This window comes from Strigops habroptila, chromosome 10 (genome assembly GCF_004027225.2).
Source record: "Strigops habroptila isolate Jane chromosome 10, bStrHab1.2.pri, whole genome shotgun sequence".
NCBI lineage: Eukaryota > Metazoa > Chordata > Aves > Psittaciformes > Psittacidae > Strigops > Strigops habroptila.
In genome coordinates, this window is record NC_046359.1 from 36,969,818 (window position 1) to 36,976,908 (window position 7,091).

At 43.4% G+C, this 7,091-nt stretch overlaps 1 long non-coding RNA gene across 1 annotated transcript; it reads right to left on the bottom strand.

The window, feature by feature from the left end:
* Positions 1-3,520: 3,520 nt before the first annotated feature.
* On the bottom strand, positions 3,521-6,646 carry LOC115613703. Its single transcript, XR_003993473.1, has 3 exons — positions 6,248-6,646; positions 4,977-5,100; positions 3,521-3,710 (listed from the first exon to the last, which is right to left on the bottom strand). It is a non-coding gene; the product is annotated as an uncharacterized LOC115613703 (long non-coding RNA).
* Positions 6,647-7,091: the final 445 nt, after the last annotated feature.

Consider the following 7,091-nt stretch of genomic DNA (forward strand, 5'->3'; position numbering starts at 1 on the left):
TTAATGAGATTTTTAAGATGGTAAAAAATGGGCAGAGTTAACTTATTTGTGCTAAATCCCTTATAGACACAGTTCATGTTTATCCACACTGACATCTTAGGGAGCAGGTAGATGGCAGCACATCACATCAGGGCTTCTTGGATGTGGACTTCAGCTGAAACAAGTCCTGCAGCAAAAATGCTGTTTCCAGTGCTGTATTTTTGTATATAAACAACACAGTAAGAAAAACAGAGATGCTCCTGTGTGGAAAGTTTATCAAGCTAAATATCTCACACAATAAAAACAAACCCAGAGCTCTGAAAAATCAACAGTACGAATCCCTGCAGTGTTGTTCAACACAAACATCTTGAGGAAAGGAGAAAGACAAAGTTCAGCTGTAGCACACTGAGATCTCAAATCAAATCCTACTCACCTTATCAGGCAAAATGGTTCTTCAGTTTCAGGTCTCACTCTTGGAGATGCTGGACGTATGGCTTCTTAGGGCTTATAAACCCTTAACAGTTCAAAGAAGACAGCTGAAAATGCCAGCCATTAAGTTTGTGTATATTCAAATGATGAGCTACTGAAATGTGGAATATGTCAGGAACCACAAAAAGAACACAAATAAGGAATGAGTCACTCTAAAAGCAAGTTCCAGTGGAAACTGAGAGTGAAAATGTACCATATTGTGCTGTGAGTTTTGACAAGCATAAATGAAAACTGAAGGGAAGCCACGCAGGTTTGTTGTGCTCTCTGGATATGCGAAGCTAATTCAGCTTTTCATTGTGCCTACAGGTTACACATGCCCTGGGTTGGTTTGTTTGGTCTGTTTTGTTTTTTCCAGAAGGTGCAAGGAGTGTTCAGTAACAACCTAAATCATTTTTAGTCCCTCTATTCTCTGTACACAGTTTTCTATCCAAAGTTATTTATTCCAGCACAGGCAGAAATTAGTATTTGTTTTTAATGACTTAAAATGCCTGATTGACAATGTAAATGGCTGAACCCATAGGGACAATGATTTAAACACCTTTCCAGGCCATGCCTGCTGTGCTATACCTATGCATGCTTTTTAATTACATCCCCCAAAGACCACTTCTATTTGGGAGAGTGCATCAGCACAACCTAACAGGTTTCCATAAGCAGGGAAGAGGGAGGTCATAACACGTCTATGCTGCCAGCATCATTGGGAGAGAACATAACTACTGTAGGTGCTGCACTTACACATCTTTACAGACTAAAGCAGCAATGCAAAAAAACCCTCCAAAAAACAAAAACAAAGAAAAAGGGGATGGAAAGAACTGTGATAAATCATCAAAATTAATCCCTGCTATAAGGCAGGATCAGCTACGAGGTTATTACTGGGCATGGTTTGTCCAACTTGTCTTTAAAAATCTCTAATATCAAAGCTTCTCCTAATGCCTGCACAATCCAGTCCAGCTTCTTTCCTCTCTTTGCCACTCAGAAAGGTTTTCGCCAATGTCTAACCTGGATGAGATCTGCCACTCAGACAAACACAAAGTGAGGGCTGCTGCACATACAGGTCTCCTTAAATCCCATCTGTTTATGAGGACAGACTGCTTGGGCTGCAGTAAGGTTCGGAAGATGGGATGCCTCACAGAGAAGCCCCCTGGATGCTGCAGGCTCACTGTGTATGCCCTGCACGATGCACACAGGCTCCTGCTGTCCCTAGGGAATGGCTGGCAGCCCTCCCGGAGCCACTGCTTTCTGACTGTCATCATCAGAGCGTTTCACCTCTCCTGTTTCACTCTGCTGCTCCTCTCCGAGGAGGAGAGGACTATTACCTGTTCCCTTTGGGGTTTCTAAGCAGCCTGAAGCCTGCCAGGAGCTGAATTAACAAGCCTGAGGTGCTGCAAGCCTTTCGCGGAGTATTGTACAAGTGACTCCTGGCTCTAATTCAGAAGTGGTTTCCTGCTCCACCGCTTGGCTGCAGAAACAGCGTTCAGTGTTTTCAAGAGCCTGTTACCATCAAAATAAAAACCAAGAGAGATTGGTTGGTGCCACCTCTTTTGCACACAGCTGGCGTGGCAGTGCTGGGTAGCATAGAGAAGTAGGTTGGTTCCTAGGGCTGAGCCACAGCATCCTGGTTCTCAGAGCAGGGATTTCCCTAGTGCTCTTCCAAACTGTAGTGGAAGTGCTCCTGGTTTTCTGCAACACATGAAGAGTGCTTTCTTCCATGTAATACAATCCTTCAAAAGGATGTTAATAGAATGACGTCAAAAGTACTGAACTTCTGACCAAAAGGAAGGCATATGAGAAATAAAACCATTTCCAAGAAGCTCTTGTGTGTTCTGGAAAACAGGAGCTTCATCTCTCCCCCTCGCCAGTACCACACACCCCAGGAACATCATTATTTCAGCACACTCACTCAGGGTGACACCCTCAAAGATGCATATACCTGTGACACAGCCAGGAGCACTCCACCAGGCACTGGGAGTTAGTGTTTTCAGGATGGGGCTGCATTTACGGCCATACACTCATGTCTCTAGGAACCTGCCAGGCGTGCTGGGGTAAAACATGGAAACCCGGGAGCAATGGCAAGGGTCCCATGTTCTCACAGAACTTGCACTTATCCAGCAGAAAATCATTATACCTTGGGCCTTGGCAGACAGAAATCCTAAATTATTTACTATTCCAATGAATTATGATAATTGTTCTTCTCCCTTTCCTTTCCCTGGCCTCACTACACACTAAGGTGAACAAGAGAGTCTCAACACCATCCCCTACCTGTTTCCCGTCCAGGAAAGGCTACGTGAGCAAGTGGACTAAGAACCACTGTAGGTCTAAGAAAGATGTTCAGCCTGCAGAAAAGGTGACCAAGTCCTCAAATACACTAAAGGATACACCATCTGTGTAACAGAGAGAGACTTTAAGTGCAGCTGAGAGCACTGAGGCTGGATGCTTAGAAAAAGCTTCCTGTAAGGTCCCTTATATCAGGTCATTTTCCAGTCATTAAAGATGGAGAAAGAAAGGAGAAAGAAAACTATAGGAAAGAAAACTATAGGAAAGAAGAAAGAAAAAGGAAAAACCCCAACCACCCAACAAAACCCAACTTCTAAAGCTTCAAAAGCTATTTATCACAACTTCGTCTAGGATTGGGACACTACATACCCTCTTGCTTTATTTCACTGATGCCAGGGGACTTTTAGTCCAGAGGATGTACCAAAAGTGATGCCTCCATTTAGTGGAAAGCTGCCAGGAAAGCAAACAAAAAAATCCATGCATGCATCTGTAATAGGTTGTGGTGAACACAAAACAAGAACAGTGAGCCAGGGAACCTTCACATTTTGCAGGAATGGAGCTTCCACCCCCTTACACAAGTTAAACACGTCATTCAAAAGCATTTTCTCATGGGAAAAAGTAAGCAATCAGGAATTGAAACAGAATGGTCAGAGCTGATTATTTTGCCCACTTGAGATGCTTTCAGGTATTTGTTAGGGGCAGAGGAGCCTGACAAAACCACACCATTTTGAAACAGAGGTTGATTTCTTATACATTCAACAATAAATAAGACGCACTTATGTTGTATGATTTTGTGGTATTATCTGAAGTCTATTATAAAAAATCCACAATCAATTTTTTTTTAAAGAATAAACGAGCTTGGTATAAGCGTGGCTGTATTCAGGCTCATTGTGGGCATGTTTCTCCCTCTTTTAAATTTACGTATCTTGATGTCTTCAAATCCAGCTCCAAATCCTCTTTGACAGCTCCATCTAGATGAATAGATAAGATACGCTGACCTCTCCCACTCAAATTAATGGAGGATATATTAAATAGCATGTGTGGGAGGCTCCTTCATAATGGGCATGCCAAAACCACATACTTTATCCAAACCTACTCCATTTAAAAAGGGCAAACAATCCCAGGGGGATCGGGGAGGGCAGGAACTATCTCCGATGCTAACCAATAGCTTTAAATATTGTCTTTAAATGTAGCTGGCATCAAATGTATTTAAAAGTTCAGTGGGGTAGGAACAGCTATATTTGGGTTGCAGAAAGGTCAGAGGAATGCAAGAGAAGCACTGGTGTTCCAAGGATTTTGTAAGGATGCTAAACTTGACAGGGCTTTACAGGAAAGCGTATTTTTTGTAGAGATGGTGGTAGATGGCTCCATCACGATCACACATACTAAGTAAAGGACTCCATTTGTTCATCAGCAACATGGCTTTTCTACTGCTTGGAGCTGTGTTGTTGGGAATCTTTTTCATCACAGAAAAAAACCTCACTTTTTGTTGGTTTTGGGATTTGGTTGGCTTTTTTTGGGGGGTGAGGTCTGGTTTTGTTGGTTTATTTTTTCAGTTAAATGAAATCCTATTTTAGCATACCTGTGCAAATAAAGAAGTGATAATTTTCTGTTGCTATCTTGAAAAGCAAACAGAAGAAAATGCTTTAAGGGCAGTGAAATATGCACTCAAGCTGAGTGCATAATTGAGTGCACTAAAGTGCACTAAAGCTTTGCATGGAAACGAGGGACCATGGGAAGTGGGGTGTACGAGGCTGCCCCTTCTTAGCTCAGAGAATATTTGGAGTTCAGCTTCCTGCCACTCCGGAGGAAACCTGCTGTACCCACAGCATCCAAAGTGGACCTGCCTCACATGCACCCTGCCTGTGGCTCCCATGGCATTTGGGGCTTAGCAGCTCTCAGCCAGGGCCATGGATACCATGGCTCCAGAGTATTTCCAGCAGCACTGCAGTTTCAAGTAGGTTTTGAAAGCACAATGCTTCAGACACACTGGAACCTCTAATCTCTTTGAGTGCAGGAGCTTACTGCTCCCCATGCAGGGGGAATATTTGGCCATGGTGTCCATGTCTGGGGTTTCTCTACAGTTGGTAATTGCAACTGAATTTAAAAGAGGAAAAGAACATTAATCTTATTTACTCTAGCAGCTTTCCCTTGGGTGCAGCTGCATGTTCAAACTAAAGAAAGCAGATGGACTTTGCTCTTGTTGGCAATCTTAAGTAAGTACATACATTGCTTACCCCTTCATGGATGCACAACACCAACTCCAGCACTGCCACCACTGCTTTCAAAGACAGACTCCACAAGGCCATGCTGAGTCCAGAAGATAAACCAAGCCAGGTTCTCAGCAGCACCACAGAAGACCTAGTAAGCCTGAATTTAATGTCTATTGCTTTGTTTTGTGCAGTTAGAGAAGACTACACTCAGTGACCCTGCTGGTTTCTTTCAGTCCTGTACTTTTGTCTATGAAATGAAGAGATTTAGCCATCATCTTTCACTTATACAAAGGTGATACAGGTAGGTCTGTCAAAAATAACTGTCCATAAATCAGTGCATATAATTGTGCCTGCTATGACTGAAGAATCATTCTTCATCATCTCTGGAAGACAAACCTCAATTAACAGCGAATGTTGCTGGGTTTTGGAGTTTAAAGGCAAAGAGGCTGCGAGGGTTAGTGCATCAATGAAGCAACATAATTGTTTTACTGTGCTTATTATCTAGCCCCTAAAGAAAGTGAGGTCAGCCAGTAAACAAGCAGTGATAAACCATCAGAGCAATTTTGTGCACCAGAGGAGACACAATTCTCTACAATACTGATACTGAAGGAAAGTGAAATTTCAGTCAGCTAAGTGCCTAATGGCCCAAGAGCAAAGGGGAGATGCTTTAGCTTTACATAGGATCAGGAAAATGAGAAAGGGTCCCACCCAAACTCTTCACAATGATGTACCACAGCCTTCTCTGGGTGTATGGTCTGCACAGGTAGAGGATAGTTTCCACCCACTGTTTATCTCAGGTTACAATGATTTGTGTTTTGATTTCCTGGTGGCTGTTGGGGACTATGGCATTCCTCAGGCCAGGCTACAAGTGGCTGTGACCAGTATTGGGAGTTGATGCTACCCCACAACTGAGGCTCATTCTCAATCCATCTGCACAGAAGCACCTTGAAAATACATAACTGCCCAGTTCCCTGCCTTAATCCATAGCCCCATCTCTTGCAGCTCCAGCCCTCACACATACCCAAGCCTCATTCACCCCCTTTCCCCTTCCAACCCCTCCAAACTGCCACTTGTCACACTGACACTATTCTTTCCTTCACTGCAGGTGGGCACCTCCTCAGCTCTCTTTGCTTCATGCCAGTCTCAGCTGTGGCAGATGATATCCACCTTCACACATTCAGTCCTAGCTTCATTGCTAAGGCTTGACCGCCTACATCCTGGTTATAACAATCCCAAATAAGCATTTACCAGCTGAGGAGCCCAGAGGTATTACCCCCTACTTCACCAGCACTGACCAGTACTGTGTGTCTCCACACAACACGATGCAGTCACACAGCAGCATTCAGCAATCCCATTTCCTCTGAGGGCATCTTCTCCATGCGCTGCCCAGGAAGCAGCTCTGCTAGCAGACAGGCATGGCACTGCTTCAAAATACTTGAAAAGGAACACCAATAAATAAAAGTGGAGAAAATTAGAAGTCCATCTATAGGCAAAAATCCTCATCCCATACCAGGAAAGTCAATACAAGTGAAGAATCTGGCTCTGGAATCCGAATATTGCCCTGCCGAGTAAGACTTGTCTCAGAAGAGGCCCAGTGCCTGAAACCCTCACTGACTTCACCAATTTCTCCAGGTAAAATGCAAAAATACTTACTCGTAACAGTGATATTCTAAGTAGAGATTGTTAACATTAACATGGCTCTGTAGAACACGTAAAAATAGGAACCTTTGTGAAGTATGAATGCTGCCATTTTCTTCAGTCTTCACGGAAGACCAATACACATGTGGGTTTGACACCTACATTATTTTTTAAGAACCATCTGTTCAAAAGAAACAATAACTTTTCAGGTATAGTCAGCCCTGCAGCTGCCCAGCACAGGGAATTTCTTACAGATCTCAAATGAGAGTAAGGCAATTTAACGTGCTAAAATAGTCTTTCTTTGGCAGCCCTTTTAAGAAACCTTTGCCACTAGTAGTGGCAAGCGCCAGGAATCTCTTTTCTTTTTATGGAGAAGTGGAGCAATGCTCTTGGAAGGCTTTTTTTCCTCCTGAAGATGCAAAAGGATGGATCTTTGCTGGGTTGTTTTTTGGCTTGGTTGGTTTTGGTTGGGTTTTTTTGGGGAGGGAGCAGACTTGGCTG